This window comes from Rhinatrema bivittatum, chromosome 2 (genome assembly GCF_901001135.1).
Source record: "Rhinatrema bivittatum chromosome 2, aRhiBiv1.1, whole genome shotgun sequence".
Classification (NCBI taxonomy): domain Eukaryota; kingdom Metazoa; phylum Chordata; class Amphibia; order Gymnophiona; family Rhinatrematidae; genus Rhinatrema; species Rhinatrema bivittatum.
This window is the reverse complement of record NC_042616.1, coordinates 51,375,080-51,389,972: the sequence shown is the minus strand read 5'-3', so window position 1 is coordinate 51,389,972 and position 14,893 is coordinate 51,375,080. Positions and strand designations below refer to the sequence as shown.

At 47.9% G+C, this 14,893-nt stretch overlaps 1 protein-coding gene across 1 annotated transcript in view; it reads right to left on the bottom strand.

Annotated features, from left to right (window-relative positions):
* The window catches only part of LOC115083937, a 105,167-nt gene extending 91,590 nt beyond the window's left edge, over window positions 1–13,577 (bottom strand). Inside the window, exon 1 of the mRNA XM_029588075.1 lies at window positions 13,524–13,577. The gene's annotated coding sequence lies outside the window, so the exon portion shown is untranslated. The remainder of the gene's footprint in view (window positions 1–13,523) is intronic.
* Between the last annotated feature and the right edge of the window lie 1,316 nt (window positions 13,578–14,893).

Genomic DNA, 14,893 nt, shown 5'->3' with positions numbered 1-14,893 from the left:
TTGCGATAGTTCTTGTTGTATTGCTTTTATATAGGTAGAGAGAACCAAAGCTGTATTTTCAAATGATCTGGAGAGTGGGATGTAGAACTATATGTGTCAGCATACAGGAAGAAAGTAATCCCTAGTTTTGTCAGTAATTTACACAGTTGGAGCAGAGGGCTGAGCCTTGAGGTATACCTGTATCACATTGGAAAGTACAATAACTCAATAGACAAGGTCCTAATGTTTGCTCACTCTATATTGCACTACACCAAAAGCTTTTTTTGTATACTATTTCTTTATTTATACTCTTTTTTTCAGTATTACATATTTCTTTACCTAATACCCCCATGTAATAACCACATTTTACAAAAATACCTAAAACAACCCAACATTCATTCATCCGGATTCAAACCATATTACATTAACACTCACCCCCACCCCTTAAAAATACACACATTTAGTTGCACGGATGTGAACTCTACACAACTTAGCAGATGTTATCACTATTGGGAAATGCCCCAACTCCTTGTTGCACATCAATAATTCCTTAATTTTTTATACGAGACTGATGTTACATCATTTGTAAATATCCCAAAGAATATGAGCTTTTCTTATATTACTTTCTCAAACCACAGTCATATAAAGATCATGTTTCTTCTTCTTTTGCAGATTTTATATGGGGTCCATTTCTTTTACTTTTCATTTCAAGTAGATATCACAACAGAAAGGACCGCTTCTGATTTATCCGTATAGCAATAATACTCCTTTTATAGGTGTCAAATGGAGTATATTTTCCTTTTCAGCTTCTTTTAGCCATATCCATAATTATCTTCAACAATGCCCTGCTGTCTTAAAACATGCCCGATGCCATGGCGTTTCAGCGGCTCCTTGCCACCTGCATCAGGGGACAGTTCATAAGGATGCTCCCAATGTAACCAATGAAAGCTAATTCCAAGGAGTATCACAATAGCCCTTCTAACTTAATTTCATAAGTAGAAATCTCCCTGAATATCTTTCATTCAGCTCTCAGCATTCCAAATGCTCTCTGTTAACGGCAGAAAGTGTCAGATATATGGTTGCCCAAATTGACTTGGAATGTTCTGTTAACTAGAAATGAGAAGAAGCATCTGATAACCCTGTCGTTGATCTCAATGTTTCTCAACTGATTGTATAACAGGTTATGGTCTACTGTGTTAAAGGTGGCTGTTAAGTCAATTAGCACAAGACAATAATATTCATCAGTGTCAAGTCCTCATAAAACTGGGTCCTGTTATGCAGAGCGCTGGAGGCGGTCCCATTTCTGGAGATTGTTTACCCTTTGGCCATGATGCGACCGCAGAGGGCTCTGGGAAGCGCCGAGGCAGGCGAGGAGTGTCCAAGCACGGGCGGACAGGCTGAACCCTGGCCTCTGTCGAACCTGAATGCATCAGAGAGACCCAACAATGCAATGTTAGTCTCTGGAGTAGCCCTCCAGCCACTCAATAGCACTTTCGGACCTGCCATACAGAATGGCAGATGTGACAGGACGAACAGAGGCTGAAGGGTGAAGACAGACTCAGACGAAGACTCGGGGTACGTGAGGGATTCACACGAAGAGTCAGAATACATGAAGGATTAGACGAAACTCAGGATACTTGAAGAAATGAGATGAGACGCAGGTTGGATGAAGGGTTGAGACGAGCTTCAGGTTGGATGAAGGGTTGAGACGAGACTCAGGTTGATTGAAGGACTGAGACGGAACTCAGGTTGGTTGAAGGAGGACTCTGACAGAGTCACAAAATCAACAATTCTGAATTAGTACTGCCACACCACGCATCCTACACAGCCAATCAAGGCAGGTCATGGACCACACTGGTGGTTCCCAACTCAGGTTACTTGGAGGTGTCAAGATGAAGGCTCCGGCGAGGCCTACACCGAGGCGTGCCGTCCATAGCCAGTCAAGGCAAGGCATGGACCATGCAGAAATGGAACAGGTTTAAGCAGAGTTCTTAGTCATGGACGGAGACAGGTGCAAGGGTCTCCGAAGACCTGGACAGGATTCAGGATTCAGAGTAGGAGCTTGGTTCCAGCTCCTACTCGGAGCAAGAAACACCGAGACAGGATTTATTACGAGGAACACTGGGGCTCAGTGTAAGGAACATTAAATGCCGGGTTCTTCTGGAGACTTGCGCTGCAGAGGAGAAGGACATCTGGAATGAAAAGGTCATCTAGGATGTGAAGACATCCGGAGAACAGGACATCAGGACTACAGGGGACCTAAAGGATGGAACATCAGGAGATCTGAAGTGAAGGACGTCGGAACATCAGGAGATCCGAAGAGAAGGACGTCGGAACATCAGGAACTGGACGGATGAAGACACGGGATCCGACGAGGGACCTTGATGAAGACATGGAATTCCAACATGAAACGGAGTGCCTAGGAGAAGCTGGATTGAAGAGAAGTCCTAAGGAGGACTGGCTCCTTGCGAAGGCAATGAAGCAATGAAGTCAGGCCCTTTTAATAGGGCTGAAGAGAGACTCCCACGATGACATCATCAGGAGGACCACTCCCAGGCTGGCCCTTTAAATATGAAAAGGAGGCGTGGCCCCGCGCCTACAGAGGTGGAAGGCAGGACCTGGAGAGCGGCCATGCCACAGAGCGAAGCAGGAGCTGGAACAGGCCGCAGAACAGGCCCCGACACTGAAGGCGGCTTCCTGCCGCAAGAAGGAAGGCTGGAGGAGGCTCCAGGCACACAGAAACACTGGCGGTGGCCTCCGGCTGTGAAGAGGACGCTGAAGGCGGCTCTCCCCGCCACAGGAGAACAGCTCCACACCGCGAGGGGGGCAGGCTTCCGGGCAGCCTCCAGACACATGGGAGCGGCGTCTGTAGCCTCCTGGCCGCAGAACAAAGGGAGGAGGTCGGCGGCTCCTGCCGCAATGGAAGCAGCAGCAGTGGTGGCTCCATGCCGTGGGTCTCAGCGGCGATGACGGCGGTTCCATGCTGCAAGGAGAGAATGTCGGCAGCCTCCAGGCTGCGAAGAAGGGTGGAAAAAGAGGTGAGAGGCTACCTGCGGCTCCGGCTGCTGGTAGAATCATAACAGGTCCGTTAATGAGAGGAGTAGTGTCTCATTTGAGTGATATTTCCTAAATCCAAACTGATTTGGGAAGAGAGTACTTTGATTTTCCAGATCATTTACAAGTTGGGATAACACTGCTTTCTCAAGAACTTTTGTAAGGAATGGTAAGTTTGCTATTGGATGATAGTTGTCCAAGTCATCAGTCCTCCCAGTCTTATTTTTTAGGATTGGCTTTATTACCACTTATTTTAATCCATGTAATATACTTCCTTCTGATAGTGAATGATTAATTAAGGTAGTGATTGTTGGAGTGACAACTTGGTGTACTTGTTTCAAGGAGCTGGCTGGGATTGGGTCATGTGGGTTTGTCGCTGGTTTAATTTTAGCAATAATTGACTAATTCCCAGCTGCAATACTCTGTCATGTGTTGACCGCTTATCCATGTCATTTGGGTCTTCAGATGCTTTTGTTGGAGATCAGATAGGGAATTGTTTTTTCAGTTTATTGATTTTGACTGATAATGTGCTGGCATATTCATTGCAAGACACCTAGGAGGATGCCCTCATTTTGGGATAGAGGGAAGGCAGGGTGAGGAATGTATGGGTGGGGAAGGAGAGGGCAATGTGGATTGGTTGCCTAGTGAGGAATGGGGAGGGGCATGGAGGGATGGAGGATGGGTAGTTTTACGAAGGAAGGGGTGAGCCATTTGGGGGGGGGGGCGGAGATTGGGGTGGTAGGGGTGTTCGTGATATGCAGAGAGCTGGGGCAACACTGAATGGATAGAGAAGAAGACAGGTGGTACACGGGCGAGGCAGAAGTATGGAGGTGAGCAGAGGTGGTGTTGGGGCCCAGAGGATAGCACTGCAATGTTATTGCCTTGTGATTTGGGTGCTGGGGTAGAGAGGGGCACTGCACAGTGTGTTTCTGGTTTCTTAGGGGCATTGGAGGAGGAGAACAGTCCAGGCACTTCGTGACAAGAGTCATAGAATGGTGGTGCCTTAACCCCAGCAGGTATTGCTCGATTGGGTGGACCTGAGTGTTACGCCGGTTGGTCGCAAACGACTGCGACCGCTGTTGCTGACCTCCTGCCTCACTGCTCTATCTCTGCTGGGTAGACTCACGGCCTCCACCAGCTATTGCCAGCCTTCTGGCCTCCATTCCCGGGCCTCCCTGGACGGCGTGGACACTGCCGACCACCATCTTGCCCTCGGAGTTCCTTAGGCACGTGTGCTCGCTCCCGGGCCAATCTTAAGCACGTCATGGCGGGAACCTCGGGGGGCATCCCCCCCGGATGATGTCATTCATCGTGGACTCTTAAGTCAGCTGGCCCTGACTGCCTATAATTTGGCAACGAGTTCCCTCATTGCTGAATCCGCTACACTCGCTACGGAATTCTCGTTCCAGCTCCTGTTTCCTTGGTGTGAAACTCCCTGGATACCCTTGTCTCTGGCTATCCGCTCCTCAGAGGGCCCTGCACCTAGGACCGCTGTCTGCCCCGTTTCCAGGGGCTTCCTTCAGAACTACTACTACTCCTACTTCTACGGTGAGTACCCCACTCTGCGGACCATTGTCACGTCATTTCTCAAGAGGAACCCTCGTCGGTGTACCCTGCTCTGCAGGCCATTGCCATGTCATCTCTACAGAGGAACCCTCATCGGTGTACCCCGCTCTGCGGACCATTGCTGTGATATCACCACAGAAGAACCTCGTGGGTAATACCCACTCTGCGGACCCTATGGCATCACTGTGACTGTATGACTTTCCCGGCACACCTCCGCCCTGTGCCGCTCTACTTCTCAAGAGAGACTATTGTATCTCCTGAGCTGTGTTTGACGTCAGCTCGCCTCGCTGATGCTCCGTGGCTCCACCCCCTGGAGCCACCCTCTCTAGCTCCTCCTGGACCTTCCTGCTTTCTCTCTCTCTCCTCCATCTCAGCACCTGCTGTATTGCATATCCCACAGACAAGACCTTGCCTCACAGCAGTGAGGCTCACTGGGCTCCTCCCTGTGGGTGGTACCACCTCTCACCTCGACCAAAGGGGCCACATACACACAAATCCTAACCCTGAGGAGTCAGTGGGTGGTGCAAGAAGGCAGAGTGAGCAGCCTGGAACTTCTGGAGCCGGGGTCACCTCTTGGCCTGCGGCTGGTGAGTCAAATGTGTGGATCTCAGATGGGGGAACAAAGAGGAAGAGGTATGAGGATGCATAGTTCATCTTCCTCTAGTTCTTCTTCATCCTTTTCATCCTCATCTAAATCAGCATGTCAAGTGGGTGTGTACCGACGTCTCTGGTGTGCTGAGACAGGATATGGGGCAATCGGCATTGGTGGCTCTGACTGAGCAATGGGAAGGGGCGCCAAAGAGGCTGAGGAAGCACATTTGAATAGCAGTTGCAATAGTGCAAGTATCATCAGGTCAAATATGTGGCCTGCAGCACACATTGGTTCACTGACTAATTGGGTAAGGCCAGGAATTTCCAGTGAGGTTACAAATTCTTGTGGGAGGTCCAGGTGAGGCTCAACAACATGAACGATGAAGTCATCCAGGAGCATAGACCTTGGAGGCTTCAGGATTATCTATGAATCTGATATTAGCTGTATGAAGTCCTATAGGACTGCAATGGAGCATGAATGTGGGATCGTATATCAGAAGGATCCCCCATTTCAGGTGAGCATTAGCCTGGAGGAAGATGGCTTCAATTCCTTGGGTGTCAGATCCAGTGAGGTCCTAAAAATTGTGGCTACCCCTACACATTTCTTGTTTTTGTGTAGAGTATGAGGAAAGGTATAGCCTTAGGCCAGAATTGGTTAAACTAGGGTGTATAGGTGTGACTTCTGTCCATGTTTCTGTTAGGCAGAGGACGTCAGCAGGGTCATATATTTGTAGATCATGAAGGAAGTTAATCTTATTATGGATATATCAGGCATTCAGGAGCAGCATCTTTCTCCCATGAGGAGGGCTGAGTCTGGGAAGCACCCAGTCCTGGTTTTGGACCTCTTTTGATGGGTAGATAAGAGATTTGTTGGAGTTTCTTTGTTTGCATGGATTGAGAAAGTAGTGGGTGAAGTGTTTTGCCTTTGCCTGTGATTACGGTAATTCATGAAGCTGAGAAGGGGTTGAGATTATGTTTGGTGTGTGGCACATCCTGAAGGTGGGGTGGGGATGGTGGAGGAAGGAGTGGCGAGTGAGTTAGGCATGGGCAGGTTGGCTCACAAGAGGCATGGGGAGGAACCGAGTAAGCGTAGTCTGGTTTGTGTGCGTTGCTTGGTGCCAGAGTCAATAACTGACAGTGTGTGGTGTATTGGGCTTGCTGTCAGTCAGGTTGTATGCTGGGATAGTAAATCACTGGCAGCAATACCTTCAGGAACTGATAGTATTGACTGAGGAGTTCAGGAGTGGTTCCAGTATTTGGAGTGCACTTTGGAGTGGGGAACAGCCTTTGGCATGGCCTTTCTATGCCAGGCTCATCAAAGGGGGGCCTGCTTTTGGAACAGCCTTTTAAAGGACTGGTTAGTCAACTGCTATTGACATCAGTGGAACACAGTTTACCTGTCCCTGTCCCAATGGTGCTAGAGCAGGAGAGTGGGCAGGACCCTTAAAAGGAAGTCCAGGTGGTGGCTACTCGCCACCTCATGGCAGATTGTGTGGGTCTCTGGCGGGGTGGTCCCTTGGTGCAACCCCTTAAAGGGCCAGTTGGTTGACTGCTGATGATGTCAGCTGCACGGGGTTCACCTGACCCCAGTCCCGACAGTGCATAAGTTTTACTTTAAAAATCCTTGGTAAAATCTCTGTGTACATTATACACACAGACTTTACTGCTGTTTGTGGAAATATAAAATTATCCTCAGTGGGGTTCATTTTCAAAAGGATTTCCACACACAAAACCCAATCTATGCCCATAAATTGCCTTTTGAAAATCAACCAGAGCCACTGCATGCAAATGTATGTGCATCATTTAATTATACAGATACTTCTATGCTCACTCGCAAGACGCATTTTAGGGGGTGGAATTGGGGAATGGGAGGATTTATGTGACTACCTTTGATTTTCTATTGGTATGCAAGTAATCTACATGCATCAAGGTACACCCGCTCAGGAGCAGGTGTAACATAATGTGCCTGTGCTGGCGCGCGTACTGCGGGCACCGTGGAATTTTCAGTGTGGACTTGTGCACATAAACCTGCTCTGAAAATTTAAGCTATGGTCTATAAATCTCAGTCATACGGTGTGCATACCATAAGCTTGGTGAAAAGGCTTATCCCAAAAAGGTTTATTAGAAAAGAAGGGAAAAAACCCTTAAACAGCCCACACCAAAAAATTAACAAAGTTTTCCTGTTTTTCTAGAGGCTTACAATGTCATCATAGGTAAAAGCTGCTGCTGCTGTCATCAGTGGAAGAGGGGTTTACTGAACCCTCTCCCCACGGTGCTAAGGAAGTCCAGGCGATGGCATTGTAAGCCCGAGAAAAACACCAAATATTTGTTCATTTTTTTGGTGTGGGCTGTCTGAAGCATATAGATATGTGATATTCAGAGTTAGTCAAATAACTTATCTGGCTAATTCTGATTATGGAGGAGAGCAGTCCTAAAGTTAACCAAATAAGTTTCTTTGGCAAACTAGGACTTTACGCAGCTATATTCAGTGGAATTCCTAATCAGCAGTGCTGCGCTGAATATCCCAAGCAAGTTATCTGTCTAACTTTAGCTGGATAACTTGTCTGCTCCCCAAGTTGCTGAATATAGGGCTCTAGGTTTCTGTGTTTCTAGTTTCTGATATCGATTTGGAGCACAGGGCACGTACATTCAGACACAGGGTTTTAATGTTTTGCATTCTTAGTTTGGATGGCTTTTAGATTGTTTATTATTACTTATATTTGTGTTTTATATTTGTCTTATTTTTTTTCCTCTTTATTAGCATATAAATGATTAACACTAATTAGAATCATAAAGCAAACATGAATATATAAAGAAAATATCAAAGAGTATAAATTATCAGGAAAAAATAATTAGTACACTATGATAAGTCCCCTTAATTTGAGGAGAGAGAGAAATATAAGAATATATCAAAGAAAAATATAAAAAATTAGGCAAGCCATGCAAAAAATATACATTCTACCAGGCCCTTCCCTAATTAGATCTAATGGTTCATAGTATCAAAAAATCGCAGTTAGCCTCAGAACCAGGCAGCCGTGACCATTTGTCGCAAAGGGAGAAGGGGAGCGAAGGCAGCTCACACTCACGTATTCCAAAGTACCATAGAGACCAGATGAGGTGTAAAATTGGCCTCGGCTTTATTAACAATGATAATAATATACAACCATAAACGTGTACCTGAGCCGTAACAAAGATAAAGCTGTAAAACAGCCCCCTGTGCAGGCAGCATGCCACCTCTGGCCCGGGGCCTGCTGCAACCCCGCAAGGCCCTGCCTTCTGGGTGGTAATTATTTTTAGGGCATTCCGGTCTCCTGCCTGCCCAAGCAAGGTGACTGCTCAATCAAAGGATGGGGGCATCTGGTCTGCTACCGCTCCGGGACTGGCAGGCTGTGCACTGCCTCCAACTGGTGACCCCCCCTTCCCAGCTCGGGCACCCCCGCCATAGGGCCCAGATAGCTGTACGCCTTATCCGGGACCCTCCCCCAACACCACTGCGGCCAATGATTAGGAACACAACACCACCATGTGAACAGCATGCTTCAAAGTGTTCAAGAACAGGTCCTGTCCCATATCTGAGACATGCGCCCCCTTTGTTGCGAAGCAACTCCATGCACGCATAGCCAGTTGTGCCTCATGTGAATGCCACCAAGATGTTCGGTGAAATTGCCTATCTGCTTGTTTAATTTATTCCTCCACTGTCCCCAGAGTAGCAAGTTCTGGAATTGGCAATGGGGGAGGATCTCTGACCAAATAAACCTGGTGCAAGGCATTAAGGACAAGATGATCGCAATGTCCTTCCTCATATTGTCCAGGAGCAGGCTTCCCGGTGTGGTTCCAAATCATTGCCTCTTAGGTGTATGATTAATACCTCTAGAGGGGCAAATCTTGTTAATTGCTGTTTCAGTAGGGGGGCAAGCTGGTCCCAATGCATGCCTCTCCAACCCAGTCATCGCACCCTCCTGTTCATTGCCGCTACGCCCAGTTTCCCGCCACTGGTAATTTCATTGCGTGCTACTCTGCCCAAAACACAAACAAGTGTCCAGCAATCCATATCAATCGATATCGCCGATGGGGGCCTGAAAGTCAGAAGATATTAAAATAGCCGTGGGGGTGGGGGGGAGGGAACAATAACGCTTGTGAGATTCCATACCCAAATTGCTAAGGTGTGCCAAGCCCTAGGGATCCATTTACCTGTCTAATATAGGATAGATATGCCAGGGAACACCATCTACCAATACGCTGAATGTTGATACTCGACAACCGAGATGCAGCTGCACTGGAGGCTGCCCCAATTTGGAATGAGGAACTGTTCCAACCTCAGCCCAGCCACGTCCAGGGCGCGCTTTAGGATGGTGTTAAATTGATACTTGCTCAGAGGGAGTGAGTTGGCATACAATAGAAATTGTATCCCCCCAGTGGGCCTGAGTGCCCTTTAGTGCACCACATTGGCAACAAGACACGTAACAGATCTGGTACTTTAGTGATTAAGTGAGTGTGACCAATGCTCCCTGGCCGAGCTGGTCGTTCTTTGATCTCCATATCCGGAAAGTTAACTTTTCACTGGCGATGGAAACCTCACAAGCTTGAAGCTGGGAGCTGTCATATCTACAACTGGCTGCAGCAACTAATTCACTCACGTGTAATGCGGCAAAGAATGCAATGCAAAAGAGAGCTCGAAACAAGGCCAGCTTGAAATTGTCCAGCACCACAGAGGGCAGACAGCACCATAGGGCAAGCAGGTGATCGTTCAAGATAGGATGGCGTGCATCAGGAATGTGTGGGTTGTATTTGGCCCAACCCACAAGGATGCGCATAACCGCAAAGTCCCTTACTGGCTTGGGCAAACCCCGGGTCTTTGCAAAAGGTGTAACCTGCTAGGTTGGTTTGGACTGTGCCTTGAGACGAGATGTACTGCTTAACCTGCGCAATATATTCCATCATCTTGTGTGAAAGACTCAGGTCCTCTGACTGGTCAGAGAATTCCAGGAATTCAAGACTTCATTATATCCCTCAGGAAAGCTCGCCAGGTAGATGTTGTGATCGACTGGTGCAGCAATTCGAGTGCATCTTGGCTCCAATCCAACAGAGGTATGAAGGAACCAGTGTCCACTTCTCTTCGGTATCCAAAGCGAGCCTCCAGAATTCTTCATATTTAGAATGAGAAAGACAATCAGCAATCTCATTGCGAAGACCAGCAATGTGCTTCGCCCACACCATCACGTTTATCTGCAATCACTTAAAGACCATTAGCCTCATGAGTTCCGAAACCAGATTGCATCTGGAAGATTGTCGATTGATTACGTGGACAACTGCTAGTGTAACAGCTCCAGAAAGGTGATGTTCGATGTGATCCCTGATGCTACCCAATTGTATGACCATGTCTTCGCACACCAGCTGCCCTGACAGTATAGGCCAAAGCCAATGCCGCCCGAGGCATTGAAGAACAACTCTGGTCAAAGCTGGATACTGGTGGAGGTAATCACACTTCAGAGTCATTGAAATCAGCCAAGAATTTTTTTCCCCACCCCTAGATCGTCACGCATGGCATGGGTAACTCACAGCAGTGGTACTTCTTCCTGACTGTCATGGACGCAATAATCAATCAGCGCAGAAACGACTGCCCCCTTGGAATTATCCGACAAGCAAAAACCAGGCTTCTGATTAGGGATTGCCCGGTGGCTAGGGTTACCTTGCAAGCCAGGCGTGCACTGCGGATCAGTTCGGCCAGTTCCTGTATTTTATTGGCCAGGAATCTGGACAAGTTGGATGCCAAGGAAAGTAAGCACCTTAGTTGGCAAGTGATCTGGATGTACAGGTAAGAACCAAGTGGCAGACTCTATGACCACCTTAGCCATGAGGGCCCCCTCCCCACAGTCCTGGAGGAGGTCAAGCACGCTGCCGAAGGAGGCATATTGTACCATACAGGCCTCCTGGGGGATGAAATCATTCATGGCCTGACCTGCCGGATAAAAAAGGCTATGTATAAGCCTAAAATTACCTGGCTCTTTCTGGGACACTACAAACAATGATGATAAAACCATTCTGTAGAAAAAAGGCAGGGGGAAGGGGCCCGTACCACAGGGGCTGGAGGAGGATCCATATTGATGGTATTCCAGAGATCCAGTGAGTCCGAAGGACAGGAAATCTCGCTAGGAGCTGTACCACAGGCATCAGCCAGGGGCCAAGCCTACCCCATGTGAGGGAACTGGCACCACGGACTCCTGCAATGTGGGCATGTTGTTGCGTTGAGCTTGCGGGCACATAACATACATGAGAGCCCATTGCCCTGTGCCAAGGGGGTGCTCCAGGTTGCTATTGCGATTGGGCCCCCTGATAAAAACCAGTGGGACCCGAGTATGGCCACACAGGCCAGGAAGGAGGTACAGCCTCTGTAGCCCTCCAAGCCAATATCTGCACCGAGGGTGCGCTGTACGGAAAGCAGGGAAGTTGCATGGCTGGGCTCCCCCTGTTACCGGGGAGGGGGGGGGGGAATGGAGGGTGAAACTGCCTGGATGGATGGCTACATGGTCCCCATGAGGTCCCTACCCCACTGGCTAGGGAACGATGGAGAGAACTGAGGGATGTAACCACCTCCAGCAGGAAACCCCAATCCCCCCCCCCCCCCCCAACGCTGTGCTGCCGTTCTCTGGGTTACTCAAGTCGGCTGGCGGGTCTGCGGCAGGGCTGCATAAGAAGGGCTTAAATGTACCCTCTTCCTCCTTTACCCTTTTTTTTTTTTAAACCAATTAGCTGAATAGGTCGATTCAATTTAAATTAGGTTAGATTAGATAAATAAAGTTAGATTAATAACCTACCAGGTTCACAAAAATGTGCCTCAGGAACTGGGGTTGGATTTCAACAGATGGCCTCTTGTGGCCTGAGCCACTGAATTATAGCAAAGGCAGCAGAAAATGCATTTGGTTCTCATCTCAGGTCAGTGACAGCAACGTGGCACCTCAGATGGGACCAGGACCCGCAGCGAAGGCAGCAGCGCGGGGGAGCAGGAGCCAAAAGTGAAGGATGCCTGGGTGTGCTGCCCAGGTTAAGTTCTCCACGCTGCTGCCTCTGCCCCTCGGGATGGGCCCCCCCGTATACAAAATGGCCTAATGGGCCATCTCTGGCTGACCTGACCCACCCCCAAAGCCCTTAGGCATCATCGGGTACCTCCCCTGTTCTGCCTCCCTCCCCTTCTTCCTTCAACCCCATCGGCGTCACCGCACTCAGCCGCGCATACACACACAGTCGGAGTGACACCACCATTGATGCACTGCTGGTAAGTGCCGCAATCCTCCCCCCACTCCCCCCCCGTCCTGCTACAAGTGCAGCGCTGGATTATCAGCGGCGTCCGTGCACCAACCCAGCACCGCACCTTTCTTATCCCTAAGGAAAGTCTGTAAATGAAAAGGATCAGAAAATATAAACTTACATTTTTTATTTTATGTGACTTGATTACCTGCTTTGTTTTATTATGCTTCACTGTATGTATTATATACCAGCCTGTTTTTACTGTCAAAACTGTATGCTTGCCTTGAGCACTGGATTGGAAAGATGAGTTATAAATGTCAGAATTAAATGTACACAAGGGGCAATGTCTCTGCTTTATTAACAAAGCATTTTGCTTTGTTCTTTCACATTGCTTTATCGTTTATTATGATGCAATTTTAGTTTTAATTTCTTTCTGTTTTTGAATTGTGGACATTCCTTCTTGCCCTCTACCACTTCTGTACATCCATTTTATTGTACAAATGAAATATTAACAGCAACTCCTTCTGCATTTACTTATAAAAATGGAAAACCAGGAGCCTCATGTGGTCAAGGTGGAGTAACAATCCAACAAGGATAAAATAAAATCTCAATCAAAATTAAACAAAAAAACAAAAAACAAGGAGCATTGTGATGACAGATTTTACAGGCAGGAATTCACCGCAACAAAGTGGCTTAAGCCTTTATCCTCAACCTAGTTTTGTCTCTTCCACCCTCCCCTTGTAGCCTGAAGACCTCTCAGCACAACAGCTCACAAAGAGTCAACAATTTGGTGAAGCAACACAACCTGTGACACAGACAGTCATAAAAACCGTATCCCAATCCTAACAAAGGATTATTCATGTCACATAAATTCATCCAAATAAGATGTATGACTGTCAGTATCACATGAGAATATCACATGCTGGGCACTGGTCTGCTTGAAAAATACACTGGTATCTTAGCCTAATCCCCTGGCACATTACTTTCAATGCATTTAACATTCTTTATTATTAGATACTATCAAGCTGTTTGTAATTAGTGCGATGTGCTTACATTATATAATGCTAAATCAGAATCAGATATCTTACCTTAAAATAAGAAAGATATGGACACAGTCTTAATTGATGCACCACCGCTACTTGAGTGAGATTGAAAGTGAAAGTGAAACATTAGTGTCCAAAAATAATAACTGCAACAAGAAGAAGGAAGTTCCTCAGCTTTTTCTCTCATATCTCTGCAACTCCTTGTGTACACATTCCTCTCACAAATATAATTAGTTTATCTGCTTTTCATGCCAGAAGTCACGTACATGCCAAGACAATGTTATCACTGTAAGTTTCTAGGAGTCATAGACATCCAGAGGATGATTTTCAAACATCCTGCATAATTTATGCAACAAATATGTGCATAAAATACACTAATTTTGGAAGCAGACTTATATGTCTATGTTTGTTTTGAAAATTAGCCCACTGAACCTACCCTGCACTGTTGCATCTGTCGGTCTCAGACGGCTTCGACCTTTGTGCCTCACCTTTCTCTCTGCTCTCCCCGACAGACTTGGGAAGATGGCCACCGCCGCATCTGCTTGCCGCTCTCTCCGGCGTCCCAGGAACAGCTATGCCATGTTTCTTCTAAGGACCTCCTAGGGTGCGCACGCGTGCGCTACCCACGTCTTTATCCAGAACCTCGGGGGCGTCCCCTCCGAGTGATGTCAGGACATCCGGGTATTTAGCCTGCCCTTGTTTGCTAGCTAATCAACAGCCCGATACTGTAAAACCGCGGGAGAGCGGACGAACGCCCGCTCTCCCGGCGCATGCACCGGCCCTTCGCCGGTGCCAGCTATCCAGTATGCTCCAGCATGCAAATAAGGCGACGCGGTGCAAATGAGGGAAAGGAGGCGCTAGGGACACTAGCGCGTCCCTAGCGCCTCCTTTTGGCCTGGAGCGGCAGCTGTCAGCGGGTTTGACAGCCGACGCTCAATTTTGCCGGCGTCGGTTCTCGAGCCCGCTGACAGCCACGGGCTCGGAAACCGGACGCCGGGAAAATTGAGCATCCGGTTTTCGGCCCGACAGCCGCGGGCCGAATTCAAATTTTTATTTTTATTTTTTTTACTTTTTTTTACTTTTGGGGACCTCCGACTTAATATCGCTATGATATTAAATCGGAGGGTGCACAGAAAAGCAGTTTTTACTGCTTTTCTGTGCACTTTCCTGGTGCCGGAAGAAATTTCTTAGAGTAAAATGTGCGGCTTGGCTGCACATTTTACTTACTGGATCCCGCGCGCATACCTAATAGGGCCATCAACATGCATTTGCATGTTGATGGCCCTATTAGGTGCCGCGGGTGGGCCGCGTGTTTTCCTCCCCTTACTGAATAAGGGGTAAGGGAAAACACGCGTCCAGAGCAGGCTGACAGTGCGCTCCGACGGAGCACACTTTACTGTATCGACCTGCAAGTT